Source organism: Bos javanicus, chromosome 8, assembly GCF_032452875.1.
Source record: "Bos javanicus breed banteng chromosome 8, ARS-OSU_banteng_1.0, whole genome shotgun sequence".
Lineage (NCBI taxonomy): Eukaryota > Metazoa > Chordata > Mammalia > Artiodactyla > Bovidae > Bos > Bos javanicus.
The window spans coordinates 109,818,480-109,833,101 of record NC_083875.1 but is presented as its reverse complement, the minus strand read 5'-3'; the positions used below and the strand labels follow the sequence as shown (position 1 = coordinate 109,833,101).

Sequence of the window (14,622 nt, the reverse complement as noted above, 5' to 3'; positions counted from 1 at the left end):
CACCATCTGTAGTGATTTTGGAGCCCAGAAAAATAAAGTCTGACACTGTTTCCACTGTTTCCCCATCTATTTCCCATGAAGTGATGGGACCGGATGCCATGATCTTCATTTTCTGAATGTTGAGCTTTAAGCCAACTTTTACCTCATAAAAAAAAGTTTAGTAATGTTCCTTCTTCCATAATTTTTTGGAATAGTTTCAGAAAGATAGATATTAGCTCTTCTCTAAACGTTTAATAGAATTCACCTGTGAAGCCATCTAGTCCTGGACATTTGTTTGTGGGATTTTTTAAACCACAGTTTAAATTTCATTACTTGTGATTGATCTGTTCACATTTTATATCTATTCCTGTAATAACATAATAAAATAATATTCTGTAATAACATAAATGGGAAAAGAATTTGAAAAAGAATAGATACGTGTATATGTATAACCGAATCCCTTTATGGTCCACCTGAAACTAACACAGCATTGTGACTCAACTGTGCTCCAATATATATACATATATGAAGTGGATCTTTTCAGTTTCCAGTGGGAGAAGGGTTAAGGATAGCATTATGGGGTAGTACTCATGTATAATGCTAATATGGTGAAATAAAACCATAAAAGGACTATTTAAGTCATATATCAGAGGCAGGAAGTGTCCCATCACTGGGAAGTATTCAAGCAGAGAAGACATACGTCTTCTCAGAAATGTTTCGAGGTGATTTTTAAATAGCCTGGGTTTGGGGACTAAATGATTGCTAGGTATTTTCTAACTCAAAGAGACAGTTGTTCTTCTTAAGGAGATTTCATATCTCACAAAAAGGCAAGACTATTAAATAATTGGGTTGAGGGGTGAAAAAGAGAAAAAATAGGTGCCGTGGAAGGTGATAAAGCTGAGATATGTATTAAACTGATAAGAACAGATACTACACTTGATCTTAGCCAAAAGGCCGAGAAGCGATTAAAGCTGAGATATGTGTGTGAGAAGGAATAGGTTCAGGGCTTCAGTATGGATGGGGACCTCTAGTTGAGCATTGCAACAGAAACTTGTTAGGAAGAAATTTTGAACCGCAAGTTCTGTCTTTGTCATCCTCCAACGCGATTTCTTGAAGTGCTCTAAGGATAGCGTCCATAATCATGGTCTCTCTGTATAATCTCAGCCTCAGTTGTGGCGCTCTACGTACCACCTGCGTCATCGCTGTGCTGACTTTCTCTTATTTCTTGAAGTTTCCAAGCAGCTCCCACCTTAAGAGATTTTTCAACATGCTACTCATGGCCTTGAATGACCTTGACCCCACTCTTGACCTGCATGAATCCTCTTATGCTACAATCTCAGGTTCAGTATCGTTTCCCAGGGATACGGTCCCTCTACAGTCTCTCCCCACGTCTGAACTAGGCCCATCCTTTAACTGTACGCTCTTATTGCCACCTGTACCTCTCTTTCATCACACTGATCATATTTATAATTCCATACTTATTTTTAGATTATTCGTTTTTGAACCTACTAAGCCATAAGCAAGCTAAGCGAGCAAGTCAAGTGTTGCATCTCCATCTCCTTACATGTGGTTAGATGTTTTTTGAATGAGTGAATGAAGGGAGAAGAGATACTTTTTGAACAGCTGAATATTGGTTTCCAAATCTTTGTGGATTAATCATTTAACTCAAAGGGCAAGGTGATTTCAGTTTTCGGTGCTGAAAGCATCATTATCTTGCACCATTCTCAGCTCTTTCCCTATTGAAGCCAAAGCAGTTTTTTTATGGATTTTCTAAACATGGCCCAAGCGTCTACAGCATGAGAATAAGCTGAGCGCATCCCTTGGCGTTTCATGTCTTCCTTGGATTGCCCAGGAATAGTTCATCATTTTCCTGCTCTCATAGCTGAACATGACTTTGCAAACATCTGCTCCAAGTCCAAATTCCTAAGGAAACAGGATTTGAGACAACACAATGTCTCTATTTCTGTGTTTACCTCATTTTCTCACTGAAGACTTTTCTCCTTGTATTCCCATGAAGCTAAGAACATCTGCAGATCGTCATCTAGGAGTTGGTTGCCGAAGGAATTCAGGGGTGAATTCCCCTGTCTGAAGTATTGAGAGACTGGCTCATCACAAGTCCTTCTGCTTTCTCTGGGAGAAATATGCAATGTGTTCTCAGTCTCTCTAGTTTAATATAAAGAAAGGGAATAAATCAAGCAATTAGTTGGTGAATAGAAATGTCTGTTCAGGTTTTCCAGGCTTTGACTCCTCTTTCAGACAAACATAAATATAATGCGGACAAAGGGCAAGGCAGAAGTTTTTGGACTCTCCATGGGGTAACCAGGGAAGGATTTACAGAGGAGGTGTCTTCTGAGATCTCGGGAAATAAGGCAGAATTTTTCAGATGGTCAAGGGGAAGCGGAAACAATCAGCTTAAGAAGGAGGATGTGTGTGTGTTTGTGGGATGGATAGGGTGAGAGATCATGGGGACAGTGAAAGCAGTGAGATCAGATGTGTGCATTTCCTGTTATGATTCCCGCCTTGAGGATGGTGCGGAGAGTTTCCAGTCACTGACACACTGCCTGGTCACGTGAGCTTGGCTCGCTGGTAACAGCCTCAGGAATCAAATGCAATCCAGGCCCTCCAGGTCTCCCTTTCCTGTCTCTACTAAGTAAATGGAAAACGCCTAGTTCTGGAAGATCACCCTTTCTCTCTGCTTTCTTCCTAGTTTAACTCATTCCCTGATTATTCACGATCAGATTCTTTTAGCATCTTTCTAGTTCGAACAGACCAATGTCTCTTCTTCTGTTTGTTATTGCATTGTGGTTGCATTATTGCACTGATTATTGCAAGCATGAAGAGACACAGTCAGGCCTTTCATGTTGACGTTCTGTCAGGAGATTTTACTGGGCTCCTATTTTATTAGTTCTAGTGATTAGACTATTGCATCCTTTGGATTTTTTCATGTGAACTGTGAAGATAATCATGTTGTCTGAATAAGAGCGAATGCTTATGCATGCACTTACGTTTCAAGCATTTTATAGCTATTTATACACACACAAATCCTATGCATGTGTCCTATTATTAACATTATCACAATATAAATTTTACAGGTGGAGCAGTTGAGGCATTGAGGTTAATAAACATGCCCAGGGTTTCTCAGATAGTAAGTGGGAGAACCAAGGTTTTAATCTAAGTGTGACTTCATCATCCATTCTCTCTACCATGTAGGCCACTTTGCTTCTTATTATTTTGTCTCCTTCTTTCCAGCATTTGATTCTTGTTTTTCTTATTATTGCATTGTCTAATATCTTTTGGGATCATTTTGAGCATTAGAGGTGCTGCTAATCTTTAGGGTTATTCTTATAAAGTTTCATTATGGTGAACATAATATGTTTGCTATCCCAGTGGGAAGTTGTGTGCATAGTAAGACTTTCCTCAGAAAATCAAAATGAAACCACGGTAGAGTTTTCTGCCCGATCGCTGCAAAATGAGTCCATGAGGGCACTGCCATGGTTAAATACATTTCTTATATGTCTCATGTTTTTCTGTTCCTCTCTGCCTGCTTTCTGACTTTCTTTAGTACTTGGTGAATATTTTTAGTGTAATATTTTAATTTTAAAAATATTCTTTACTAAAAAAATAAAAAAAAATATTCTTTACTTGTTTTCCTTGCATTTGCTCTAGAGCTTGCCGTATATCTCTTGTAGGTGGCATATTTTTAAAAGCCCCGTCTTAGTTTAACATTTTCTTGTTTAAAGACTGTTTTGGTTCTGACACAGCAGGTGTGCAAGGTGAAAAAGCACATGAGCTTAAGGCTGACTGAGGTTCAGTCTGTGTGAAGATCACCCTGGTTTTGACTAAGAAAGTGGTCACCTGAATTATAAGCTCTCATGCCACCTTTTAGGCTGGACCTATAGGTCTCACCCACAATCCTGAGTTAGGACAGGGTATCTAACATCAGTGTGGCAGCAAACCTGCGTTGAATATGGTAAAAGTTCCTTATTTTCACTTTAGTAACTCAGAGTTTATAATGTCTTTACCTTATGAGTAGAAGGATTTGTTAAGCAAATGTGTAAAGACAGCGGCAAAGGAGACAGTTCACCCACTGACATAAACCAGTGACTTCTATGAAACTGAGTACAGGATTAGAAAGTAGATGGATACTGTTCGTTAAAAGTAAGCCTTGTCTATCCATCAAAGCAGTCTTGGGGGCTGGGGACCTACTTTCTTGGGCAGTCTTTCAAGGACCTTCTCCAGAGCCACTTCCTCTGTAAAATCTACCACAATTATTAAGGTAGCAAAAAGAACATAGATTCTGGAGTCAGACCTTGGTTCCCATCTTGTCTCTGTTTGTTGATAATTGGGTGAGTTTGGGTTGGTCACCTAAGCCCTTGTTACTCAAAGTGTGGTCCTCAGACCAGCAGTATCAACATCACCTGAAAATTTATCAGAGGTTTTGAACCTCAGGTCCTTCTCAGACCCACTATTTTAAGATACACAGTAATTCATTTGCACATTGGAGTTTGAAAGGCACTGATTTAAGTGCCGTAATTCTTACAGGGTAGTTGGGAATAGTAAATGGTACAGCTATTATAGCACCTATAACAGACGTTGGTACAGAAAGGGTTCCCCCAGATGGTGGCTGTAACTAGCATTACTGGTAATGTTTCTGTTGTGGTCATTGTCCTCTCTGACCCCATCACTTGAAGGCGTGCCCAATGGAGACTGAAATCTCACCCAAGCCATGGCCAACGGAACTTACAGCCTTCTCTGAGCCTGTTTTCTAGCCTATAAAATAGGAATGATGGTCCCCACTGAGAGAGCTGCTGTGAGGATTAAATAAAGTGATGCATAACATCATTTCCAGAAGCCGGGTGCTGTGCTCAGCCCTTTGCATCCATTTTCTCATTGGATCTTCATAACATCCCCTTGCAGTGGAGAAAATGTTCAGAGAGGCGATGACGTATGCTCAGGGACACATGACTAGTAAGCGGTAGAGCTTGTATGCAAATCTCAACCAAAAGCTTTTAACTGCTTGAATCTGGGCATTTCCTGCAGCATGAAAATTGTGCTTCCGTCATCCAGATGTCTTATCAGTCATCACGTGTCCCCTGCCGTGAAGAATTATCAGCAGTGACTGAGTGGTAGACTTTGACTTTCCACCCTGATGGTGCTACCCCCAGCTGGAGGCAGCTATTGTGCTTCCATGAATACTTGGCCACACTCTGATCAGCCCAGTTCTTTCCATCGTTCCTCCTTGTCTGTTTTTTTTTTTTTTTGTTTTTCCTCCAATGGCTCAGATGGCCAGATTCAGGGTCAGTTGCCTTAGAGAGTGAGGTGCGACTGCTCTTGTTAAGGAGCCAGAAGCTGAGCTAATTATAGTAATTACAGCTTCCTATGTATATAACACCTCTCAGGCAGAAGGAGCACAGGGCCAGCTCCTGCATTGCCATGCTGCTGCTTCCCTGGAGACCCCTGAGCAGGGGCTTGGAAGTGGCATATGTCTCCATCAGAGTGGACCGCCTCAGATGCAAGGAGGGAGGAGGCTCTGCTGCTGAAGATGAGCATCAGCCAGGCTTCCAGAGTCTCTACAAAGTGACTCCTCCCAGGCCCAACAAGTCCATGCATCTCTGAAGCTATGTGTTAACACGGTATTTAGCCACCCTTGTGTAACGGATGTCTTACAACAACAAACAGTAGCAAGTGACCTGTTGTTGTCACAGACCTTCCATCAGAAATCTTTAATTCTTATGAGAGCCAGAGGAAGTAGAGGTTCTTATTCCCATTTTAAAGATAAGGAAAACAAGGCTCAGAGAAATGAAATCATTTGATTGGTGTCATACAGCTAGTAAGTGTTGCAGTTTACTTTTCTGCCAAAGTATGTGAAATTACAAACCCAGTGAGCAATTCATCGTACCGTACTGCCACTCTCAAGAACCTCTCCAATTGCCTGGTCCTTTCACCACCACTTACTCTTTATCTATGGACAGATGTCATCTTTTTTCAGATTAAATACTTGCACACGTGCCTGCACACAAGCACACATACACACCCCCCTCAGATCCATCTTTTCCATTTCCATACTTCTAGAAAGTTGCTTCCACATTTGGATTTCTTTCCACGAAGGCTTGTTGCCTCATTTGGTCTAACTTTTTATTTGGTTAGTATGGTCTTTTTAAAAAATCAATGACTGGTTAGTGATGCCTTTAATAGATATTGAATGAATACAGATCTGGTGTTATTTATCACAGAAGTGATACTTTAATTATTTATTCCCCTCAAAGTAACACTGGCTGTATCCAACATGTTTCATTTTTGGACGTGAAACTTTATCCCCTGATTTTGGGGGTAGGGGCCAGTCCACGATAACCTCTTACTCATCACAGAAGTTATTTTTGCTCTGTCACCAGAGGATCATGACCAGTTGACACAAACCTACATGTTCAGAATCATGTAGCTCTCCAGATGGAAAAACTGGATCTCTAAATCAATCTTTCCACTTATCTATATCTGAAATAAATATTAAATTAGATACTGACCTTCACTCAGTCAGTAAATAGTTATGAGGTCCTGTTGTACACTGGATACTCTGCTAAAGTTGGTATACAGGGCTAAAAGGATTTGGCAGAGTTCTGACCCTCCTGGGCAAGACACAGTAAGTAAGTAACCAAACATGTATACAAATCTAAGAAGGAATAAAGACTAAGAAGGAAGGAAGGCGAGTTCAGTAACAGAATATGGACTATGGGAGAGGGAGCTCTTGAGTGTGGTTAGAGAAGGTGTTTCCAAGGAAGGAACATTTGAGTTGACTTTAAAGGATACAAGAAGCCAGCTGGGAAGACCGGAGGTAAAACACCCTGGATTTAGGGGGTCATATATGTGAAGTCCCTAAGAAGAAGGCTTTGAAAAGTTCAAAGAACTGAAAGGAGACCAGGGTGGCCACACAGCAAGAGAAGCACAGAGTGAGACAGCATGACGGACGGTGGAAGGATATACAGGGAAAATGACATAGGGCTCAGAGAGCATGGCAAGGGTTTGGGGTTCTACTTCAAAGCAAATGCAAATTCCATTTTGAAAAGTGATGACTGTGGCTCCTTTCCTCTGGTAGCATACAAATTTCTTTATATTTTATAGCAGAGAAGAAACCAGGATTTAGAGTCAGAAGGATCTGGGTTTAGTACAACACCAGCCACTTATTTGCTGTAAATCCTTGGTGAGTTACTCATTTTCTGAGTCTCAGTTTCCTCGTCAGTGAGGTCAGGCTAAGTTATGCTGCAGTAGTAACAACAAAAGCTACCCACAACATCAACGACTTAATACAACAGAAATCGATCTTATTCTCACTTGAAGTCCACTGAAGACTTCGTACAGCGCTGCAGAGCAGAATACACCCCGGCTGGCTCAGCCTTCCAGATTGCTTCCATCTCATGTACATGCAGATCAGTTCACTGCAGAGAGTTGGTCACTATAATTCAAAAGTTTTTTTCAGGAATCGCTTATTACAAGTGCTCACATCTTATTAGATAAAGCAAGTCACATGGCCATTCTTAACCATGGCCACCTTAAATTTAAGAAGAAGGGCAAGGTTTCTTGTTTATTGGCAGCCAAGGGCATCAGACCTCAGTGAATAATGGTAATAATAACATTTCTTGCTCGTATGGTGTCAACTGTTAGAAATAATACATGCAAAGTGCCTATACCTTATCTAGCACATAGTAAATGCTCAATGAGTGGCTATGATTATTAGCTTCGTCTCTTAAATTCCTGGTGCTCCTCCTCTGTGGGATCCCTTCCAACAAGCAATATCTAGCAGGCTCTCTATTCCTGGATTCTGCGTGGAAGGTCCATGGTTGGTCGAATCTGTGGTGTGGGGCTAAGGATTCAGAGGGCTAACTGTTAGATATGGTGGTTGTCTAGACCTGCTAGAACAGCCTGTTTTGTAGGAGAGAAAAATGGAATCATTACACACTTCACATCATGGATTGGCCAGCTGTGGCATGTGGGCCGAATCTGACTGCCACCTGTTTTGTTAGCTAAATTTTTATTGCAGCTTGGACATGCCAGTTCATTTATATAGTGTCTGTAGCTGCTTTCACTGTGGCAGAGTTGAGTAAACACAACAGAGGCTGCTTGGGCTGCAAAACCCAAGATATTTGCTATCTGGACCTTAACAGAGAAAGTCTTTTGACTTCCTCTTTTGATTATCTTTTTTTTTAAATTAATTAATTTTCTTATTGAAGGCCAATTGCTTTACAGAATTTTGTTGTTTTCTGGCAAATCTCAACATGAATTTGATGATCTTTCTTAGTCCTTGACCCTCCCTAGTCATTCAAGCTTTCTCTGGAATATTCTCAATTTTTTTCCTACCTTAGGACACTGTGTCTTCTTATCTGCAGTCCACACCCTTGTCCCCATCCTCCCAGTCTTAACTATATTTTCATGTTGATGCTCTGCCTAGTTTAAAAAGAAAGAAATCAATGAAGAACTTGAATTTTTCCTGGACTCATAATTTTTCTTCTCTTTTCTTTGGTGTACTGGCTGTGATTGAAAGAAAGCTTGTGAGTAATCAAAGCCAACTGCCTCCATAACCAAATCTGGGCTCCCTCTTGTGGGTGGCTGGAGACAGCTGCTCTTCCCTCTCCTTTCTTTATGCAGGGCATCATTTTCTGTTCTTTATCTCTTGACATGAGCGCTGTTTGATGGAACATGGCTCCTTGCACAGATCCGGAGAGTTTGTCAGCAACTGTGGTTTGTTTTGTTTTTTAAACCATGTTAGTAGGGGGAAAAGACCTGTTGTAAATCGTGTCCAAAAAATACTTTATAGGGCCCACCTGTCCACAATGGATAAATCAGTTGCTTTAAATTAAATTCGCTAAACCTGAAAGGCCCTGGGTCTGGTACTGGATTTATTCAGACTCTAGAAAAACAGTAATTTTCTAAGTCAACATTCTGACCTCACTCAAGTCAGCTACTGATCATGATAAAGCCTTTCCTTGCCATTTGCTGCTCCCTTTGAAGGAATTAAACACAGGTCCTGGGGAGAAAACTACCCAACTCCAAGGGACAGAAACCAATCGAGAAGTGTCAGCCAAGGTGGCAGGCGCGCTGCATCGCAGATGTCCACTGCCTGACTCCGCCGCTGCTGGCCCCGCCCCCTGCGAGGATGTCGCGTCCAGGACTCTGCAGCTCCGCTGGTGACTCCTCTGCTCGTCTAGTACTGAGGGGTCATCAGTTAAGCCTTATTTCTTTGTTCTTTACGCTCGGCTTGAGGATATAAGCGTTCAGTCCTGTGGACCCCCTGGCGTCCTACGGTTCAGTCTCTTTCTTCAACTGTGCACAGGCCAGCATCTGTGACGAGTGATTCAAACCCTGATCCTTGACTCCAGAGATTAACTTTGCCCTGGGTAGCCCCTCATGTGAAATTATTCCAGCTTCCTAAATGCCCTTTCCTCCCACATAGATCCACTTTTCCAGAACAGAATCATAGGTTAGTTGGTGGACTTAATGTTTGATCATGTCCTTCTATGGCTGGAATGGAACTTTCACGATCACATGGCTTGGGTACTTTACAGGGAAAAAGCTGAAGCTCCAAGAGGTAAGGTCGTATAGTCAGGGACGAAACCACATGTTTTCGTGTCTCCCTTTTCATGCCTCTTCCTCCCAGTGAGTTTAAGTGTAACTGTTCCCCCAGAACCATGACTGTTTTTAGGCCAGGGACCTTGGTGAGTGAGACATTCACAGTGATGGGGAATCAAATCACTGCCAGGAACATTTTAGGTCTTTGGGGGCCATACTCTAGCTGGGAGATGAGTTCCACCAGGGATCTGCATGGCGCCCTAGGGCAGGGGAGAAGTCACAGGTAGGACAGGGGAGGAGTCACAGGTAGGGCAGGGGAGGAGTCACAGGGTGAGCTTCTTATGCCTGGGCTCCTGAGAGCCGCAGGGAGACCTGCCAAGGTTTTCTGTTTTTAAGGCCCCCAACGCTGAGGCGATCCTCGTCTCTCACCCTCTGATTCAGGGAGTTCTAGGGACTGACGACTTTGTTTGGCAGCTGCTCTTTTGATGCCATCTCACTTTATTTCCCTGCACAAATTTGCTGCTACACGGAAACCAAAATTTGTGGTTCCCTGGAACTTGAGCCCCAGGCCAGATGGTCCTACTGGTCCGTCCTCCACCACGTTTGTAGATCTGGGCCACTACCTCCTGAAGCATTAGTTTTGCTCAGTGCTTTGGCCCCCAAAATACTGACTTATATACGATCTAGGCTATGTACATTCAAACGAGTATATAGTATAGGGGAAATGGCGGAATTTTTGGGTATTTTTAATGTAAGTAGGGCAGGAGACTTCAAAGAAGCATGTGTTAGTGGCAGGCCACTTTGTTTTCTGACCTCTTCCTAGGTCCCCAGGAGTAGCTTTCACTTATTCTCTGCAGTTTAGTGGCACTTTAATAGAAATATGATAAACCTTGAGCTGATGTAATTGTTTTGTTTGCAAATGAGGAAAAGGAGTTATGGCATTTAGGTGGCTTGTCTTGGCCATGTGAATGAGTGTGACTGAAAGTCGCTCAGTCTTGTCCAACTCTTTGCGACCCCACGAACTATACAGTCATGGAATTCTCCAGGCCAGAATACTGAATTGGGTAGCCTTTCCCTTCTCCAAGGGATCTTCCCAACCCAGGGATCAAACCCAGGTCTCCTGCATTGCAGGCAGATTCTTTACCAGCTGAGCCACAAGGGAAGCCCTTGGCTGTGTGGGATAGTGGGAAAAGCATGGGCTTGAAATCCAGAAATTGCTCTTATTTGTGTCTTTTTCAGCCATGTTACTTTGGGCAAAAATTTTAACTTCTTCCAAACAGTTTCTCCAATTGTAAAATGGCCTGCTGCTGCTGCTTCTGCTAAGTTGCTTAAGTCGTGTCCGACTCTGTGCGACCCCATAGACGGCAGCCCACCAGGCTCCCCCGTCCCTGGGATTCTCCAGGCAAGAACACTGGAGTAAGCTGCCATCTCCTTCTCCAATGCATGAAAGTGAAAAAATAAAGTGAAGTTGCTCAGTTGTGTCTGACTCCTAGCAACCCCATGGACTGCAGCCCACCAGGCCCCTCCGTACATGGGATTTTCCAGGCAAGAATACTGGAGTGGGGTGCCATTGCCTTCTCCGGTAAAATGGCCTAGGAAAAGATTATGTGGCTATTGAGTAAGGTTCAGTTCAGTTCAGTTGCTCAGTCGTGTCCGACTCTTTGCGACCCCATGAATCGCCTGTGAAATATCCAGTGTTTGGTAGTTACTCCGTATAATGCCAGCCACCTTTCCCCTGTGGCAGAGGCAGGGTACAGGTAAACTGGTCAACTCCTTTTTCCGTCCATGAAGCCATGTCTCTGGATACACATGTATGTTTTTATATCACACTGCTCATCCTTACGGAGAAGGCGATGGCACCCCACTCCAGTACTCTTGCCTGGAAAATCCCATGGATGGAGGAGCCTGTTAGGCTGCAGTCCATGGGGTCACTAAGAGTCAGACACAACTGAGCGACTTCACTTTCCCTTTTCACTTTCATGCATTGGAGAAGGAAATGGCAACCCACTCCAGTGTTCTTGCCTGGAGAATCCCAGGGACGGGGGAGCCTGGTGGGCTGCCGTCTATGGGGTCACACAGAGTCGGACACGACTGAAGTGACTTAGCAGCAGTAGCAGCTCATCCTTACATTTAGTTCTCTTTGGTTATTAAAAGTGGTAGAGTTCGCAGTTTTATTTACTGTGTAAACCAGTCCACTCCCTCCTCCTGAGAATTCTGCCACTGGTAGATTTCCAGTTGTTCATCCTTGCCGTGCAAATTCCAATGCCTTCACCAAATGTGCCCACTTTTCCCCTGTGGCCCCGATTCCTTATTGTCATCACCCTCTCAGAACATCTTGTAAGTTTATCTGTTTTAAGACTTAGCATACTGTGTTATAATGGTTTGTTTATGAGTCTGTCTCCCCACTGGACTATGAGTGAAGGCTGAACCTGTTTCCGTTCTGAATCCAGCTCCTAACACAGTGACAGGTGTGTGTAGGTGTTCAGTAAGCAGATGGCTGCATGAATGGATGCATCGATGGGATGTATCACCTTGCCCCCGTTCCCTCCGAAGAAGAAATCAGTCTTACGTCCTCAGTGTCTAAGAGAAAGTGGACCTATGACAGTAGGGAAAAACGTGGAGCCAGTAAGTAAATGTACCTATGACTAGCTTCCCTGCCGTCTTAGTAGAGAACGGCTCCCTTGCCACTGTTCCTGCGACACATCCAGTCCCAAGTTCATTTCTGTCGCCACCACACGCCGACCTTCAGGGTTGTGGCTGCCTGTCTGTCTCCCCTCTGTGTAACCCGCCATCCGCCATTTGCCAGTTCACCTCCTCCGCAATTAGTACCGCCAACCCCGCCTCAGAATGCCAAGCCAGGACCTGGAGTAATTGCTGCTCAAGATTCCTCCTGACACAAATGTTGACATTCTGTTGGCATAACTTGCAATAATGTATGCAGATTGCATCCTTCCAAGGCCATAATTATTACTTCTCTGCGAGAAATAGGTTATTCCCTGGCTTGATTTCTAGGAGCCAGTTTCACGTTTGGAGCTGGCTCGTTTAGAAAACGAAGAAGGAAAAGGAGAGAAGAGACATTGGAATGCACCCCAGGGAACAGAGCTGCAGGGTGGCCAGGTCTGGGCAGCAGGAGGTGGCTGGAAGGGCAGTGGGCCGGGAATCAAGAATCCTGGGTGACTCTGCCGTCAGTTGTCCATATCCCGTATGACTTCTGGAGCTGTATCTGGAATCCTGGGTGACTCTGCCGTCAGTTGTCCATATCCCGTATGACTTCTGGAGCTGCATCTGGAATCCTGGGTGACTCTGCCGTCAATTGTCCATATCCCGTATGACTTCTGGAGCTGTATCTGGAATCCTGGGTGACTCTGCCATCAATTGTCCATATCCCGTATGACTTCTGGAGTTGTATCTGGAATCCTGGGTGACTCTGCCATCAATTGTCCATATCCCGTATGACTTCTGGAGCTGTATCTGGAATCCTGGGTGACTCTGCCGTCAGTTGTCCATATCCCGTATGACTTCTGGAGCTGCATCTGGAATCCTGGGTGACTCTGCCGTCAATTGTCCATATCCCGTATGACTTCTGGAGCTGTATCTGTAATGTGCATTTTATAAGGTCCTCAGATTATTCTTAAACACTGTTGAGTGTCCCCTTGAGAGGAAGATCAGGCCCCCAGCCTCACTTCACTTCCATGCATGAGGCACTCTGACATGGGTTGAGGGCATAATGGAGTCCATAGGGACATAGGGTGGTCGTCCGGTAGTGCTCCATTAGAGATTTTTATAGAAGGAGTGAAACATTAGAAAGTCCTGGTTTTCATTACATACTGTCTATCCTGTAGCTGGAAAAACATGTCGTCACATGTTGGGAAACAGTAAAATGTCCTGGTTTTCCTCTTCCTGTTAACTCTTTGCATCTTTAGAATAAAAATGCCTAGTCTTGTACTCTGTGAATAGAAACAGGCCCATGTTCTGGACTAAAATAAAAAGGCTAAACCAGATTCCAAAACTTTTACAAGGTCTATTAGTATATAAAATTTTTTCAGTCTACTTTATGACTTCCTATCAATCTATCCTAGAATTGGAATCTTACTTGGACAATTTGTTTATTCTTTTTGAGCTCAGCTTGGGATTCATTGAGATCTCCAGATGTTGCTTCGGTTTCTTTGTGCTTGACCACGCCTTGAAAAAGATATGTGCTGACATCGGTCTCGGTCCCTGACATGTAATAAGTACTCCAATACAGAACCATTGGTTGAGGATGAGCGGGGCTCCAGCAGGACTGGACACTCTGCCCTTAAAGGGTAGGACTCTTTGTATTTCCTAATTTGAATTCTATCTTGAGGCCTCAAAGAAACACTCTCTGTGTGGGCAATGGTGGCCAAACTCTGAATTGTTCCTAGAGAAAGGGATCATTTGTCCCCATTTGTATTTTGCCCTGCCTTGGTCTTTGGAGAAAGAAGTGGAGTCAGAGAAGTAAGAATGATAAACAGCACCTGGCCGGTTTCGCCATTCTGGAGAAAATTGTTCCCAGCTGAATGTTCAGGCCACTCTAGTCCAATAAAGACTTCATGGTTCCACCCATAATGTGTGTGGCTTCTCCCAGATGGAGACTGAAAGGTGGAAGTACATCAGATGTTCTCTTTTCCTTTCCTTCGCTTCTCATTTTTCAGAAAATTCACCATGTCGCAAACTCTACAGGATGTCTCCCTTGGGGTCTTTTCTTCTCCTGCCACCTCCATCTTCACACTGGCCCCTGGGGCTTCTGGCTGCCACTGATGCCGATTTGTTGTCCAAATGTGTGCAGCAGCAGGGCCAGAAGCCCTGAATGTAGCTGCTCATTAATTTGCTTGATGGGCTGACTCCAGATGCAGCCAGACCCATTAGGACCGGATGGTTCATTTGGTGCTTCAGTCCCTCTGTAATGAAACGAGAATTCATGGGGACCCATTGCTGCCTGGATGAAGAATGGGGAGTGGATAGCACTCCCCACACCTCTGAACCTTAGCTCTCCTTGAAAGAGAACTGGAACCAGGGGTCCAAATGCCTCCTTTCTCAGAATCATGAACATCAAACTTCCAGTGA

At 43.7% G+C, this 14,622-nt stretch overlaps 1 pseudogene; it reads right to left on the bottom strand.

Moving 5' to 3' along the window:
- Nucleotides 1-767: 767 nt before the first annotated feature.
- LOC133253557 (U2 spliceosomal RNA) lies at nt 768-945 on the bottom strand (annotated as a pseudogene).
- Between the last annotated feature and the right edge of the window lie 13,677 nt (nt 946-14,622).